Raw genomic sequence first — 17797 nt, forward strand, 5'->3', positions numbered from 1 at the left:
AAATCGAATTTTTATTTAATGGAATTGACGTACATATAACGATTGTATTATGATGATTAATTATGATGAGATTTACGCTTGAATCTATCATAATCAACCATTATAATAAATATGTCTTACCTTTTTAAAATTAATATCATTTTACAGTTTATAAAAAATTATTCTGTTTTAGGTTATGACTACTCTTCTCAATAATACTTCTTTAAGAATCGAATCTAATTTCTCTCCTTAACCTTGCACTACACTCAACGCTTGTTGATAATATATATATATATATATAAGAGAGCAATATTTTTTAAATTCTTTCAGTATATTCAAATAATTAGCCCTCAGGATTGCAACCAAAAATGCATTTTCTTTACGATGTGAATTAATGTTCATGTACGGCATGGAGCGAAGGACAGTGAATCCGCCCATTTTTTAATGGAAACTATGCATGAATGGACAGTGAATCGCCCGCAACGAATCTATAAATACAGGCGATTCCTTAAACACAGCACGCTTTGTATTCTTCTTTCATCCATTGTCTTCAACCTCTTGGTTACCACTGAAGACCAGAAAAGCCAAATACACGCTACCTTCACTCTCAGTAAATAATCATCCATTCCCTAGTATTATTTTTGCTTTCTAGCTTTCTAATTGAATGAGTCTTTGATAGTCTTGTGTTTAGCGTCTATTTTTTTCTTATTTGGTTTCTGATGCGCTGATTTTAGTTGTTTTTCTGTGTTAATCTATGTTTCCATTTGTAATTACAAGCATTTTTTGGCAGAACCCATCTATATTTTGTAAAGCTGATAAGTCACTCATGAGATGATCGTTTCTGTTTTGATTGCAAGATGGAAGAAGTATCTGGTGGATCGCGTCCAAAACCAGCCAAACGTCCTATCATAGGCAGGCCTGGGTTTGGAAGCAGCGGGGATCCCATACGATTGCTCAGCAACCACTTCAAAGTTTCTGTCAATGTCACAGATGTCGTGTTTTACCAGTATAGCGTATGTTTCCAGTGGTTTTCTACTTATTGTCTGCTTTATTTCTGGTATTTCAATATATATATATTTATATGCCTTGTGCCTTACAATGCTGCTGCAGGTTTCTATTACGGCTGAAGATAACAGAGTTGTTGATGAAAAGCGAAAAATAATTGATAGGCTTTGCCAGACGTACTCATATGAACTAGCTGGTAAAAGCTTTGCATATGATGGTGAGAAAACCCTCTATTCATTGGTTCGTCTGCCACAGTCCTGGAAGCAGTTCACTGTAGTTTTTGAGGAATCAATTGCAAAACGGTATGTGAATTTTCCATCCACTTCTATATATGATTTGTGTGTTGGAGCATTTTATGTTGTAATTAACTTGTGTTGAATTAAATTGTCTTTGCATGATAATGGAAGTCCCAACGCCGATGGTGGTCGTAGCTTTGCGGCAACTTGTAAGAGGTCTAAACGTCGTTTGCGGTCAGAGACTTTCAAAGTAGAAATAGTTTATGCTGCGAAAATCCCTTTAAATTCCATTGCTCTGTCTCTCCAAGGAAATGAGACAAATAATAATGCTCGAGATGCTTTAAGAGTGCTGGATACTATCTTGAAGAACAGGCAAAGCGGGTGCCTTCTGTTAAGGCAGACATTCTTTCATGACGATCCAAAGAACTTCACTGATGTCGGAGGAGGTATAACAGGAGTTAGGGGATACCATTCCAGCTTCCGTACCACTCAGGGTGGCTTGTCTCTTAATATGGGTATTAAGTTTTTATTTTTTTTGTTTAAATCAAAATTTGGTTTGAGTAGAATGTTGTGTTGTACTTGTAATTTCTGTGTTTTTAATTTGTTGCTGCTTATTCATTGATGTCTGCCATTCTTCTTCTTTCTGGTGTGCTCCAGATGTGTCTATGACGATGTTCCTAACCCCTGGACCAGTGATTGATTTTCTGAAAGCTAATCAGAATGTACAGGATCCATGCTATATTGACTGGGTGAAGGTAATAAGTTGCTATACTGCATCCGCAAAATCCAGCATAGTTTTGTGTTGTTGAAAATTCATTTACATGTTGATCTACAGGCCAAAAGTATGTTGAAAAATTTGAGGGTTAAGCCAAGGCACCGTAACATGCAATATAAAATTATAGGCTTGAGCCAAAAGGTCTGCAAGGAGCAATAGTAAGCGGTTCTTTGCCATCTGTGCCTTTTCCTTCTTTGAATTGTCACTCTTCGTTTTGTATCCATTGTGAACCTCTAACTTTGCTCTCATTTCCTAGTTTTTCAATGAAAGTGAGAAGCCATGATTGTGCGAATGGTGAGCCGCAGGTTGTGAAGATAACAGTGTATGAGTATTTTACTAAACACTGTGGCATAGAACTCACCGACTCTGCATGTCTGCCTTGCCTTGATGTTGGCAATACTAAACAACCAATCTATCTGCCAATAGAGGTATGCTGAATTTTCTTACGCAACATTCTTATTTTTAGCTTGTGTTGCTTTAATCTTGTCTTACTTCCTATGCTTTTCCCTGTGTTGCAGCTTTGTACGCTTGTTCCGCTCCAGCGTTATGCAAAAGCTCTATTCCCAACTCTAAGAGCATCTTTGGTTGCAAGTTCTAGACAAAACCCTCAAGATAGAAAACGAACTGTGATTGATGTAAGTCTTCTTTTATCCGTATGCTATTTTTATGTGGCCTTAACTAATGTAAAAGCATTTGTATCATTTGGCAGGCTGTGAGAAACTACCGTTGCGATGATGATTCTTTGCTTTCTGCAAGTGGTGTTTCCATAGAAAGACAAATGATGCAAGTTAACAGTCGCGTACTTGAAACTCCAATGGTAAATCTTTCTTTTTCTTGTTCCGCACCCCATCTGTGATTCTCTCTGTGCATTTAAATTGATAAAATGCATCTGTATGTAATACGCAGTTGAGGGTAGGAAACAAGGAAGACTTTTTCCCTAGGAATGGTCGGTGGAACTTCAATTACAAGGTACTGTGACTCTCTATTTTGGCTGAACTTTGCTGATTTTATATTTCATTTGTCATCTATTACGTCTAATGTTATTTAAATCTTCTCCAATTGCAGACTCTTTTCAAAACCACTTGCATTGATCGATGGGCTGTGGTTAACTTTTCTGCTCGCTGTTATACTGATAAAATCTTCCATGATCTCATAAGCTGTGGAAGGAGAATGGGCATAGTATGTTCTTGAATTACATTATTATTTTCAATCTTTACCTTTGTAAATTCTGTTTGTATCGCTCATATGCCTGTTCTATATATGCGTCCCTGAAGCAAATTGAAAGCCCACGTACCCCAATATGGGAGGACCCAAAATCTAGAGGAGACAAACCTCTTGATAGAGTAGAAAATATGTTTGAGATGCTGAACAGAGCTAAGCTTCTGAAAGATACCCAGTTTATTTTGTGCGTCTTGCCAGAGAAGAAATCTGACATTTATGGTATATTAATCATCTGTCTCTGTATTACATTTCTTAGGGTAACTCATTGAAATTACTTGACAAATATGTTCCCTTGCACTCCCAGGACCATGGAAGAAGAAATGTCTTTGTGATTTTGGCATTGTTACACAGTGCATTTACCCATCCACGATTAATGATCGGTATCTTACCAATGTACTTCTTAAGATCAATTCTAAGGTATTTCTTGAAAATAGGACCATGAAGTATCTCTATTTGTTTATCCTTTAGATGAGACATTGAGTTAAAATTGTGTCTTTTATTATAGCTTGGAGGAATTAATTCTCTGTTGGCAATTGAGGATTCCATGCAAATACCCCTCATAAAAGATACTCCTACAATGATTTTGGGCATGGGCGTGTCTCTTGGCTCTCCTGGCCGATCAGATATACCATCAGTAGCCGCGGTAAAATTTGAATTCTAATGAATTTTTTCATGCTCAGTATTGATAATGTTGCTATTTTCAGGTTGTCGGATCTCTATATTGGCCACATATTTCAAGGTATAGAGCTTCTGTAAGAGCTCAATCTCCTAAGGAGGAGATGATTGATGCTCTATACAACCCTTTAGCTAATGGGAAGGATGATGGTATGATGAGGTAATGTAGTAAATAGATTTCAATCACATTTGTCAGATTATCAACCTTTGAAGCCTTATTTACATCCTTGGATCCATTGAAATAATGGTTTCTGGTAACAGCAAAACTGTCTTTAATTTCATCAGATAGTCCCACAATCAATATTGTACATAAACATTGCAAAGAATTGTTGTTTTCATGATTCTATCACTCATCTGAGTTGAGGAATTGTTCACTGTTGCAGGAAGCTTTTAGAGGACTTCTGTCATACAAGCAATGGAAACAAACCAAAGCACATTATTGTTTTCAGGTATCACTGCATTATGTTAATTATATTTTGACATCTAATTTGTTTATTTTAAGGGAAATTTTCCAAATGTCTAGGTTCTAGAAAATTTGAGTAACACATGGATTGCTGCCAATTTGTTTATTTTCCATCATAGGGCAATGCCTTGGTGGGATAACAACACTTGGTAGTGGCCCTGAGAATACCTCACCTATCAATATTCAATCGGTGCCTTTCATTCAAAACTCTCTTTGAAGGACCTGAAGAAAGTAAATATGAGGCTTAGAATTGTCATTCTTGATTGCGCATTTAACAATGAGATCTAATGTTGCACCTATAAGCACAATTAATGGGTGCGAACAAGATTATTCTACTTGTTAAAATTATCTTTGTCTTTCTATTTAAACTGTTTAATTATTTGCATTATTAACAGCCAATTAGAACTTAATTATGGTAGATAAGATATATTTGGGATTTATTTAAATATACCTGGTTCCTACTGCTGGATTCTTTTGGTTGATGAACTTCGACTTGATGCTTTCAGGAATGGAGTGGCTGAGTCACAGTTCAGTAAGGTTTTGAACGTTGAAGTGGAGCAGATCCTAAAGGTTCTGCTACAGATTTGTGCCTATTGTAATACTGTACTTGTTCTTTTTGTTCCATTGTAAATGTTGACCCCACAAGCTCAAAGGAGCATAGATTTTGATGATACCAAAACTCAACTAGAATCAAACTAACATTGTTTTAAGTGTTGTGTATCTCAAAGAAGAAGGACAAAAGGATTTTATAATGGATTGGTCCTTATGAAGAAAAGATGACATTCTAAGGATAACACAAGACGAAGCAAAAGAGATAAAAGAAGAAAAGGTTACCTTCCAAGGCTGCATTGAAAATCAGATTTGAAGGTACATCTAGTATAGAAGTTAGTCTTATTTCTTAGGATTTCTTGTGAAAAGAATTGAGGAGTAAAAGTCAATGATGCTTATTTTTAATCCCTCAAAAGATTTTCTTTTTAAATATCATTACTGGCCTAAAAAGTGTTTGACTATGATTTGGTGTAAAGTTTTATAGTTTTGAAAGTTATGCAGAAAAGTTTTCCTGGTATGCTAACTGGTTTGCTACTGATTTTAGTATGCTAACTGGTTTGCTATTTTCTCAAATCGCTTAAGCTTTCAACTCTGCACAACATCGCAGAAAACGACAAAATAACGGCTATTTTCTTGAAATTCGTATTTGTAACGTTCAAATGAGTTCTGCAACGGTAAAAAACGTTCCAAAGCTATAAATACACCTTCCTTTGGTCATTTTGCACTTAATAAAAGTCCCTCTACTGTTCAAAATCTTTAAAGCTTTCATTCAAAGTGCTCAAAGTGATTTATTGCTCATCATTGGCTTATTTACTCAACTCTTCTTTATAGTTGCTGTTGTAATTGAGTGAGAGTGAGTTTTTCAACACATTATTATCATTTGTGAGAGGTCATTCAAGCACCTATTGAAGCTTGGTTGTGATAAGTGTTTGGGATAACACTTGGTAGAAGTGTGAAGCTACTTGTAAAAGCTTTGTTGAGAAGATTTGTAAAGGGCTTTGTCTCTTGCCTTGAAAAGAGAAGAATAGTGGAGTGAAGACTCAAAGTGTGATCTTTGAGAGAGTGGATGTAGGCTAGTTAAAGCCGAACCACTATAAAAATTCCAGTGTTCATTTTCTCAACCCTTGCTCTTTACATTTTTGCAATTTAGCTTTATGAATGATATGCTTTTGCTGATATGAAAATTGATATCATATCTTTGTTGATCTTGCCGCTATCCGAGAAAAATAGTTTCTTGCAAAATCTGCGATATCCGATATATTACATTGGTTATCTGTTGTCTTTGTCGGATAGGATATCCGTATATTGCTCTAGTTGCTATGATAAAAGCGTATTCGGTTCTTGATATATTTCTTGAATGCTTATATAGTCCATTATATCGATTATCACGATTGCATACTGACAACCTTGAGTCAACTTGTCAATAGAGCTATATTGTTCATATTTAGCATTAGTTAATTAAGTTGAACTTAGCTGCAATTTTCAAAGGTTTTGAGCAAGAACCGAAAATTGTTTTTAAAGTCCAATTCACCCCCCTCTTGGACATATTTTGGGACATCAATTTGGTATCAGAGCTTGTCTCTCTTGCTTGAGGATTAAACCCCTTAGAGTGATCCACACACATGGCTAGTTCATCTAGAAATTCTGCTGGTATACCTGCCCCCTTAGCTGAAGGTTATTCCATCACTAGACCACCACTTTTTAATGGCACAAATTACTCCTTTTGGAAAACTAGAATGAGAAACTTTATACAATCTGTTGACATTGATGCTTGGAGAATAGTTAAAGATGGTCCTTATATTCCTTATAAAACCAGTGAAGGAACTGTACAAATTCCTAAAGCTGAAGTTGAATTTGATGATAATGATTGGAAGAAAATTTCTACAAATGCCAAGGCTATTAATATTCTTCATTGTGCTCTTGATATTAATGAGTATAATCGTGTTTCAGGATGTCAAACAGCAAAAGAGATATGGGACAAACTAGAAGTCACATATGATGGAACTTATGTGTTAAAAGAGTCAAAGGAAAACGTCGTCATCCGTGATTATGAATTATTTGAGATGAAACACAGTGAAACTATTCTTTGAGATGAGTACCAGTTTACGGACCTTGTAAATCTACTTAAAGCTCTTGGAAAGAGATTTGAAGAACAAGAACTTGTAAAGAAAATTAGAGGTCTCTTCCAAAGACATGGGAAGCAAAGACTCATTATTCAAGACACCAAGGATTTCAGAAAATACACCTATGATGAGCTGATTGGTTCTCTCATTGCACATGAGATGATTTATAAGAAAGATGAGAATGAAGGTGATCAAAAGAAAAAGAAAGGGATAGCTTTCATATCCGAAAAAGTAGATGAGAAAAGAAAAATGTTGCTCTTAAAAGTGGTTCAAGTGATGATTCAAGTGCTTCAAGTGATGATGATGAAGACATGGCTATGATAGTCAAAAGATTCAAAAGAGCATTTAGAAAAGGTGGAAGCAAATACAAGAAGTTCACAAAGAAATATGCTCCAAAGACTCCAAATCATTCAAGTGAAATAGTTTGTTATGAGTGTAACAAACCAGGCCACATTAAGCCAAAATGTCCTACATTGAAAAAGAAAAATAAGTTTAGAAAGGACAAAAGCAAAAAGGCAATGGCAAAAACTTGGAGTGTGGTGATTCTTCATCAAATAATGAAACAAGTGACAAAGAGGCTGCAAATACTTGTATGATGGCAATTGAAGAAAAAGGTGAAAGCTCACACATCGAAGATAGTGAAAATGAGGTAAATCTTGAACTTTCTAATGTTGATGAATTAGAACTTGCATTTGTGAAGACATATGATAAGTAAAGAACTTTTAAAAAGAAATGCAAAATTTTAGTTCATGAAAATTGTGCTTTAAGATCAGAAAATATTTCATTGAGTATGGTTTCAAAGGAAAATGAATTTTATAAATCTCAAATGAAATTATTTAAGGAATTTAATGATGAGCTTCAAAGATAAAAAGAAGTATGTGAACAAATTATTGAGAAAAAGCAATTCTTGAAGAAAAGTTGAATCTTTGACAAGAGATTTATCTAAATTTACAAAAGGAAAAGAAACACTTGATATACTTCTTGGGAATCAAAGATTTACAAATGAAAAATCTGGAATTGGATATGATGGATTTATGAAGTATGGAAAATACAAACAATTTTTTGTTAAAGCTACATCCTTTTCTCAACCGAGTATTACATGCTTTTATTGTAATCATAGAGGTCATATGATTAATGCTTGTCCTATTAGGAAAGGAACCTTTAAGGCAAAGAAAGTATGGGTGCCTAAAGGAACCCTACCTAATGTTACTAACATTCAAGGACCCAAAGTTGCTTGGGTACCTAAGAACAGTTAACTGATTTCAGGTCTGCCTAAGGAGTATCTTTGGAAAGCAGAACATTGGTACATTGATAGTGGCTGCTCTAGGCACATGACAGGAAATAAAGGCAAGTTTTCCTCTCTTACCTTGAAAGAAGAAGGTTATGTGAAATTTGGTGATAAAAGCAAAGCTAAATTGTTGGATGTGGAACTATTGGTAAAAATCCTTGCATTGAGAATGTTGCATTAGTTCAAGGATTAAAGTATAATCTTTTAAGTGTTAGTCAACTATGTGATAATGGTTTTAAAGTGATTTTACTTCTACACATTGTGAGATTCATGGAAATAATGTTATGTTTGCTGGTGCTAGAATAGATAATATTTACCTACTTGATTTAACAAGCCTTGAAGAAAATTGTGAAACATGCTTTATGACTTCACATGATAGTGCATGGTTATGGCATAGAAAATTAGGACATGCTAGCATGAGTACTCTTGCTAAACTCTCTAGAAAGAACCTTGTTAGAGGACTTCCAAAGCTAAGATTTGAAAAAGAATTTCAATGTAAAGCTTGTGCACTTGGTAAGCATACAAAATCATCTTTTAAATCAAAAAATGTTGTAACTACGTCTAGACCATTGGAATTGTTGCATCTTGATCTTTTTGGTCCAATCACACCTAGAAGTCTAGGAGGCAAGGCATATGCATTTGTAATTGTTGATGATTTTTCAAGATTCACATGGACTTTCTTTCTTGCTCATAAAGATGAAACCTTTGATATATTTGAAGCCTTTTGCAAAAGAACTCAAAATGAAAAAGGATATTGCATTACATCTTTGAGGAGTGATCATGGAAAAGAATTTGAGAATAATTTGTTTGAAAATTTCTGCTCTCAAAATGGTATTTATCATACATTTTCAGCTCCTAGAACTCCACAACAAAATGGAGTTGTTGAAAGGAAAAATAGATCTTTGCAAGAAATGGCAAGAACAATGCTGAATGAAAACAGTTTACCAAAATATTTCTGGGCAGAAGCTGTAAATACAGCATGCTATATTTTGAACAGAGTTTCCATTAGAGCTATTTTAAAGAAAACTCCTTATGAACTTTGGAAAGGAAGAAAACCCAATATTGCATATTTTCATGTCTTTGGTTGCAAATGTTACATTTTGAATAACAAAGACAGCAATCTCAAGAAATTTGATGCTAAATCTTATGAAGGAATATTTCTAGGGTATTCAACAAATAGCAAAGCATATAGGATTTTCAATAGAAAAACATTGACCATGGAAGAATCAATGCATATACTTTTTGATGATGCTAACACTTCCTTGCAAAGGAAAGATTCTTGTGATGATGAATTTGAGCAGATTCTAAATTCAAAGAAGTCGAATAATGATGAGCTTGAATCAAAAGAACAAGTGGAGGATGATCAAAATGACAAAGAAGAAGAACTTCCTTGCTCCACAAATATTGAAATTCAAGAAGACTCCCAACCAAATGTGGAAGAACTACAAATTGAGGAACCTCAACATCAAGATATTCCACAAGAATGGAGGTACCATAGAAATCATTCCAAAGATGACATTCTTGATAGTCCATCACAAAGAATGATGACAAGAGCTCAACTTAGAAGATACTTTGGTAATGTTGCTTTTGTTTCTCAATTTGAACCCAAAACATATGATGATGCTCAAAATGATGAAAATTGGCTTTTTGCTATGCAAGAGGAATTAAATCAATTTGAAAGAAACAAAGTCTGGACACTTGTTCCTAAACCTAAAAAGCACACTGTTATTGGAACTAAATGGGTATTTAGGAATAAGATGGATGAAAAAGGACATGTAGTTAGAAATAAAGCTAGACTAGTAGCTCAAGGATACAACCAAGAGGAAGGTATTGATTTTGATGAAACCTTTGCTCCGGTTGCTAGAATTGAAGCTATTAGAATGTTATGTGCATTTGCATGTTTTAAGAATTTCATGCTTTATCAAATGGATGTTAAAAGTGCATTTTTAAATGGATATATTGATGAAGAAGTTTATGTAGCTCAACCTCCTGGTTTTGAAGACCCTCACTTTCCAAATCATGTTTACAAGCTTACTAAAGCTCTCTATGGTTTAAAGCAAGCTCCTAGAGCATGGTATGAGAGACTTAGTAAATTCTTGCTTCAAAATGATTTTAAAAGAGGAAAAGTGGATACTACTCTTTTCATTAAGAAAATTGGAAAAGACATGCTTATTGTGCAAATTTATGTAGATGATATTATTTTTGGTGCTACTAACCATTCTCTTTGTAAGAAATTTTCCAACATGATGAAAAGTGAATTTGAAATGAGTATGATGGGTGAACTTACTTTCTTCCTTGGATTGCAAATTAAGCAAATGAAAGATGGAATTTTTATAAATCAGTCCAAGTACATAAAGGATATGCTAAAGAAATTCAAAATGGAGGATATGAAAAGTGTTGGAACTCCCATGAGCTCAACAATTAAATTGGAGAAAGATGAAAAAGGTAAAGAGGTAGATAACAAATTTTATAGAGGTATGATTGGTTCTTTACTCTACTTAACAGCATCTAGACCAGATATTCATTTTAGTGTATGTTTATGTGCAAGATTTCAGTCATGTCCAAAAGAATCTCATCTTGTAGCAGTTAAGAGAATTTTTAAATACCTTATTGGCACTCACAATATTGGCTTATGGTATCCAAAATGTGAATCATTTGATCTTATTGGTTATAGTGATTCAGATTTTGCTGGTAGTAGATTAGACAGAAAAAGCACTTTTGGAACTTGTCAATTTTTAGGTCATGCATTAGTTTCATGGCACAGTAAAAAGCAAACCTCTGTTGCACTTTCTCTGCGAAAAGAATATATATTGCGGTGGAAGTTGTGTTGCACAAATTTTGTGGATGAAACAACAGCTTGAAGACTTTGAAATTAAATTTGATCACATTCCCATAAGATGTGACAATACTAGTGCTATAAACCTATCAAAAAATCATGTTCAACACTCTAGAAGCAAGCATATTGAAATTAGACATCATTTCATTAGGGATCATGTTCAAAATGGTGATATTCAAATCGAATTTGTCCCTTCGGAAAAACAGCTTGACATTTTCACAAAGCCACTTAGTGAGGAAACTTTTTGCAAAATAAGAAGAGAACTTGGTATGATTGATGCTTTTGATTAAATTTTGATGTATTCTCATGTTTCCATATGAAAATGAAGTGATATATGTTGATTTGCGATGTTGAAAATGCATTCGATATTTTGGTGTAATTTGAAAAATTACGGATTATATCGGATATGAGCGATGTCTGCGAATTTGCTCTCGGTGGCATACTAATCCGTTTGCTAATTTTCTTGTTTGCTAAACGCTTTACCACTCGCTCCTACTTTTATTTGGCAAGCCGAAGTCAGTCTGATTGCTCTAAAACTCTAAAATTATTTTTCTCAAGCACCTATTACGCATGTTTAAAGCCCATATGACTTAAATACCCCTCTACTTAAAGTATTGCATCATTATGTATTTAAGGGCAAAATGGACTTTTAACACTTTGATTTCTTGAGATTTAATTTTTCTTCTGAACCATCAGTCTTCTCGCCGTCCTTCCTCTGCTACACGCTACCTATTCCCTGCAAAAACCTATAGTTGTGTCCTTTCAAGTTTTAAAATTCAAAACCCTTCTTTCCGTCGCCTCGTTTCCCAGAACCCGAACGGCTTCGTTTTTCTTTTCACCTGCTAACCCGTTTCGGTCGCACCACTTCAAGCGTTCGTCTCCCTTCATCGTTCGTAAATACTTCCGAAAACCTTTGACAGTGAATCGATTAAATCGATTATTTACAGAAAGAAAATCCCCAAAGTTTTTCGTCTCCGTTAAATCTGCCGAAAGAAATCATTTGGCTTTGGTTATTTTTCTTTGTCGATTTGCACTCTCTGTTTCAGTATATTTCAGGTATAAAGCTTAAACCTTTAATGGAATCGTGTTCCATATTCGTCTATGCCTGTGTGTTCTGCCTTCGTAATAGGTTGATATTTTGATTTGCTCTTGTCTGTTTACTCTGCTTTTGTAATATGCTGATAATTTTTTTATTGCTCTCGGTCGTTTGTTCTGTTCTAGCGCTCTGTTGTTAATTTTTGGGCATTAACGTTTCATAAAATATGATACATAATATTAACTCGACAGCTATGGATTTATAAGAACTCTAATATTTTTTTTGCTGTCTGTTCTATTTTGTCATTGCGCTCTGTTGTGAAAAATGAATGTTGATATGCTTAAATTGATTATATATATAAATATATATATATATATATTGGCTGCTCACATCACTTATTTTACAATCTCAGTTCTCTCTGTCATTTCGGCCTAATTTATTTCTAAGATTGGTTATGGCACGAGACAAAGGAAAAGGGAAAGCCAAAATCACCACATATTCATCCTCAGACTCAACTGACGCTAGTGTCCCTGCGTCACCACCTCCACAAAAGGATGCTCCTCTGATAATTGGTAAACCAAAAGAAAAGACCAAGAAAAGAACAAGCGAGCCAGTTCAAGAAAGGGGAACCAAAAAGAAAAAGATTTTAAAAGCTCCAGTTGTGCATATGGAGAGGGCTATTCATGAGCCAAGGTATATTCACTGGCCTGCTTTTGTTGAAATTTCTGTTCCTTTGCAATCTTTGTTTGAGTATCAAAAATGGGATAAACTATGTTCTGATACTGAAGGAGTGTATGTGGACTTAGTGCAAGAATTCTATAAAAATTTGAGGGTTGATGATTCTGAAAAAGATGAGTCCTTTAAGGTGAAAATGAAAGGGACAATTTATGAAGTGACAGTAGCTAGATTAGCTAAAGCCCTAGGAATTCCAAACAGTGGAAACAAAATCTGCTCCCACAAAGATGTTTTTGCTGTTGGTGGGTTCAACAAAAGGGATTTTGAGGGTGAAGTGTTTAAAGGAGAAGTGAAGGATAAGACAAGCATTACTCATGCTCATCAACACATTAAAATTCTGCATAGTTTTATTATTTATGTGTTGAATCCTAGAACCGGCAGTCCCAATTATTTGAGTACCCTTGACCTCTGCATAATTTGGCATATAGTGAACCAAATTGAGTTTAATCTTGCCTATTTTATGCTGAAACAAATCATGAAATGGAAGCCACCCTATAAGCTACCCTATGCTCATCTTCTAAATGGTCTATTTAGAGACTTTGGGATACCTTTGGAATCTGAGAAACTTAGAACCAATATGATTCCAATCACTAGCTTACAAAAAGATGATGATGGTAGAAAGCTTAGATTTGAGCAAGGTGCTAGCTCCAAAGATAGTGCAAGTGGCACTTTAAATGTTGAAGGTATTTTGGAGGAAGTAAACAATTTGAGAGAATTTGTTGAGATGGAACTTGGAGAGCTACAAAAATTTAGAAGTTTTCAAACTATTCTTATGAATGCTCTTGACTCCAAGGTTGATGGATCTTTGATGCTAATGTACAAGATTGTTGAAGAGTTGTTTAAAATCAAAGTCCATTTGGGTATTTCAACCACTGAGGCTGGAGAAACCAGTAAGGTTGCTACTGGATCTGTTCCTCTAGCCGAGAAAGTGAAAGAAAAGGAGAAAGAGAAAGAAAAAGAGGAAGAAGAAGAAACAGAAGAGGAAGAGGAAGAAGAAACAGAAGAAGAAAAGGAAGAAGAGGAAGAAAAAGAAGAAGAGGAAAAAGCTGAAGCAGAAAAAGATGATGATGATTCTGATGAAAATGGTAATGGAGGCAGCAAAGATGGTAGTGGGAAAGACATGAGTGACTCAGTCCGAGGCGAACACGAGACACTGCTCTGCTGCTCTCTGCAAAAGGAAAGGGCAAAGCAGCTCAACAAGAACAAAGACGCATAAGCAGAAGAGGAAAGCGGTAAACCCTCCGCAAAAAGACTAAAGCGGCAAAAGTGCGGTGAGTGCAGCACTACTGAGTTAGCAGCTGGGCCTATTGTTCCTTTGACACCCGGGACTGAATTGGCTGCTGCAATTCTTCAAACTTTGAGTGACAAACCTATCAAGCCCAAAAAGCTGAAAATGGGTGCTCCAAAACCAATCAGGAGAAGTTCCAGGCTGAAAGGATAAACTGAACTTTGATTGAATTTTGTCTAACAGTCTGTCTGATAGTTTGCTACTTAGTCTGCTACTTTTGGTTTTTCTGAACTTTAAATTAGTTTGCTATATCAGTTACTATTTTGGCTGTTTATTCACTGCACTTAAACTGAATTTTGACTTATTCACACATGCATGATTTCTCCCATATTCTTTTGATGCTGACAAAAAGGGGGAGAAAAGTAATGAATGAGTAATCTTGTTGATATTACTTGTGGTTGATATAGTTTGTGAATAGTATATTGTTGATATAACTTTATGGTGTGCATATTGTTGATATCACTTGTGAATGATATATACAATTTGTGATTAGTGTGTATATTGTGCATATTTAGTTAGTATCTTTAGTCACACTTGACTCCTTAAGAAAATGCTTATGGATGTTTTATTGAAATTATTAAGGGGGAGTTATTTGTGATTAATTGTTGATATAAGCACATACATAGGGGGAGTTATTCTCACATACACATTCATACACATACTCACACTTATTGACATTTACTTGGTGATTCAATTGAGTTTTGTCATCATCAAAAAGGGGGAGATTGTTGACCCCACAAGCTCAAAGGAGCATAGATTTTGATGATACCAAAACTCAACTAGAATCAAACTAACATTGTTTTAAGTGTTGTGTATCTCAAAGAAGAAGGACAAAAGGATTTTATAATGGATTGGTCCTTATGAAGAAAAGATGACATTCTAAGGATAACACAAGACGAAGCATTAGAGATAAAAGAAGAAAAGGTTACCTTCAAGGTTGCATTGAAAATCGATTTGAAGGTACATCTAGTATAGAAGTTAGTCTTATTTCTTAGGATTTCTTGTGAAAAGAATTGAGGAGTAAAAGTCAATGATGCTTATTTTTAATCCCTCAAAAGATTTTCTTTTAAATATCATTCTTGGCCTAAAAGTGTTTGACTATGATTTGGTGTAAAGTTTTATAGTTTTGAAAGTTATGCGAGAAAAGTTTTCTGGTATGCTAAGCGGTTTGCTCTTGATTTTAGTATGCTAACTGGTTTGCTATTTTCTCAAATCGCTAAGCTGTTTCAACTCTGCACAACATCGCATAAAACGACAAAATAACGGCTATTTTCTTGAAATTCGTATTTGTAACGTTCAAATGAGTTCTGCAACGGTAAAAAACGTTCCAAAGCTATAAATACACCTTCCTTTGGCCATTTTGCACTTAATGAAAGTCCCTCTACTGTTCAAAATCTTTAAAGCTTTCATTCAAAGTGCTCAAAGTGATTTATTGCTCATCATTGGCTTATTTACTCAACTCTTCTTTATAGTTGCTGTTGTAATTGAGTGAGAGTGAGTTTTTCAACACATTATTATCATTTGTGAGAGGTCATTCAAGCACCTATTGAAGCTTGGTTGTGATAAGTGTTTGGGATAACACTTGGTAGAAGTGTGAAGCTACTTGTAAAAGCTTTGTTGAGAAGATTTGTAAAGGGCTTTGTCTCTTGCCTTGAAAAGAGAAGAATAGTGGAGTGAAGACTCAAAGTGTGATCTTTGAGAGAGTGGATGTAGGCTAGTTAAAGCCGAACCACTATAAAAATTCCAGTGTTCATTTTCTCAACCCTTGCTCTTTACATTTATGCAATTTAGCTTTATGATTGATATGCTTTAGCTGATATGAAAACTGATATTATATGCTGTTGATCTTCTTTGCTATCCGAGAAAAATAGTTTCTTGCAAAATCTGCGATATCGATATATTACATTGGTTATCTGTTGTCTTTGTCGGATAGGATATACGGTATCTTGCTCTAGTTCTTTGTGATAAAAGCGTATTCGGTTCTTGATATATTTCTTGAATGCTTATATAGTCTGTTATATCGATTATCGATTGCATACAATTAACCTTGAGTCAACTTGTCAATAGAGCTATATTGTTCATATTTAGCATTAGTTAATTAAGTTGAACTTAGCTGCAATTTTCAAAGGTTTTGAGCAAGAACCGAAAATTGTTTTTAAAGTCCAATTCACCCCCCTCTTGGACATATTTTGGGACATCAGTAAAGTTTGTGGGCTGCTGTAGGACCTGCTGATAAGGGGAGAAATAAAATGAATTTTCCAATTGCTGTTATTTTCAAGTTGATGAACTTTCTTGTTTTGCAGGCCTATCAGGATCATTTTAAAAGTGAGGTAGACATTCCCAAGTTCACGATGGTGTTGCTCGAAGGATCGCCACACTAAGCTATTTCAAGATATTAGCCACGAAAATGTTCCTTACAGTCGGTTAGTCTGCGAGTTGTTTTATTTTTATGTTTTTCATTTCTTTGTTTTTCATTATGCAATACCCCACAAAATTTCACAGGACCGTTGTAGATACAGATTGTGCATCCCGAAACTATGATTTTTACTTGTGCGCTCATGCAAGCATGACCGTAAGTATTCGCCCCTCTCTCTCTATCACACACGGTGATGCTTGATCGATACACTGCGAGCATAACCTCGGTTTTCTTAATAACGAATCAAACTCGTATGCATTATTTTTATTTTTACGCATTATGATAGGGAACTTCAAGGCACGCACACTATCATATCTTGCTTGATGAGATTGGATTCTCTCCTGATGAGTTGCAAAATCTTATCCATGCTCTTTCTTATGTGTAAGCTTTCAAGCTAGAATTCCTTCTCATCCATCATTTGAATGCAAAATTTTTCATCCTCATGATCATTTGATTGGATTTACTTATTTTTCAGAACCAAAGGAGTACTACCGCTATCGAGCAGGTAATTTTATGCACATTTCAATACTCAACAAGATAATTCGTAGTGCCTTAACAATGTTGTTGTTGTATTTCCTGATGGCTCCTTTGCGTTATGCTAACCTTCTTTGCCGACAGATGGGGCGGTTTATGAAGTTTGAGGATAATTTGTGAAATCTCTTGAGGCGAGTCGATTCAGCTGCCTAGGTTGCACAAGAATGTTGCTAGTTCGATGTTCTTCTGGCGATGTCTTTGTGATTGTTCTTCGTAATATAGTAGTTTTGCGTTTGTTGGCTATAGTGCGATTGTGCTAAGGCTTACTACTCTGTTTCTGTGGAGTGAATGCTTTCAGCGATACTATAATAAAGTTTCCTTAAAGCTTATCTTGTTTCTTTTAATAACTAAAATATAATATTTTATAATCGTTGGTACCAATGAAATTTCTCTAAAATGAAGATATCTACGTGAAGATCATGATAAATAGAGAGTGTGTTTATTTTTATTTAATTAAAAAGATGATAGGAAGGGTTCACAAACTCGCTATGATCACGTCTTAGAGATCTATTACGGTGAAAAAATGTACCAGATGGTCTCTTTTTGAAGTTTTAAATGTAAGGAAAATGATAGTGACCTTGCATTTCCCAAATGAAAGTTGGTTTGCCAAAAATTTTGCCACAAAGGCTTATAGGTCC

General features: G+C 35.0%; 1 pseudogene; it reads left to right on the top strand.

Moving 5' to 3' along the window:
- Positions 1–598: 598 nt before the first annotated feature.
- Positions 599–17376, top strand: LOC110664962 (protein argonaute 16-like; annotated as a pseudogene).
- The last annotated feature ends 421 nt before the right edge of the window (positions 17377–17797 follow it).

Source organism: Hevea brasiliensis, chromosome 10, assembly GCF_030052815.1.
Source record: "Hevea brasiliensis isolate MT/VB/25A 57/8 chromosome 10, ASM3005281v1, whole genome shotgun sequence".
Lineage (NCBI taxonomy): Eukaryota > Viridiplantae > Streptophyta > Magnoliopsida > Malpighiales > Euphorbiaceae > Hevea > Hevea brasiliensis.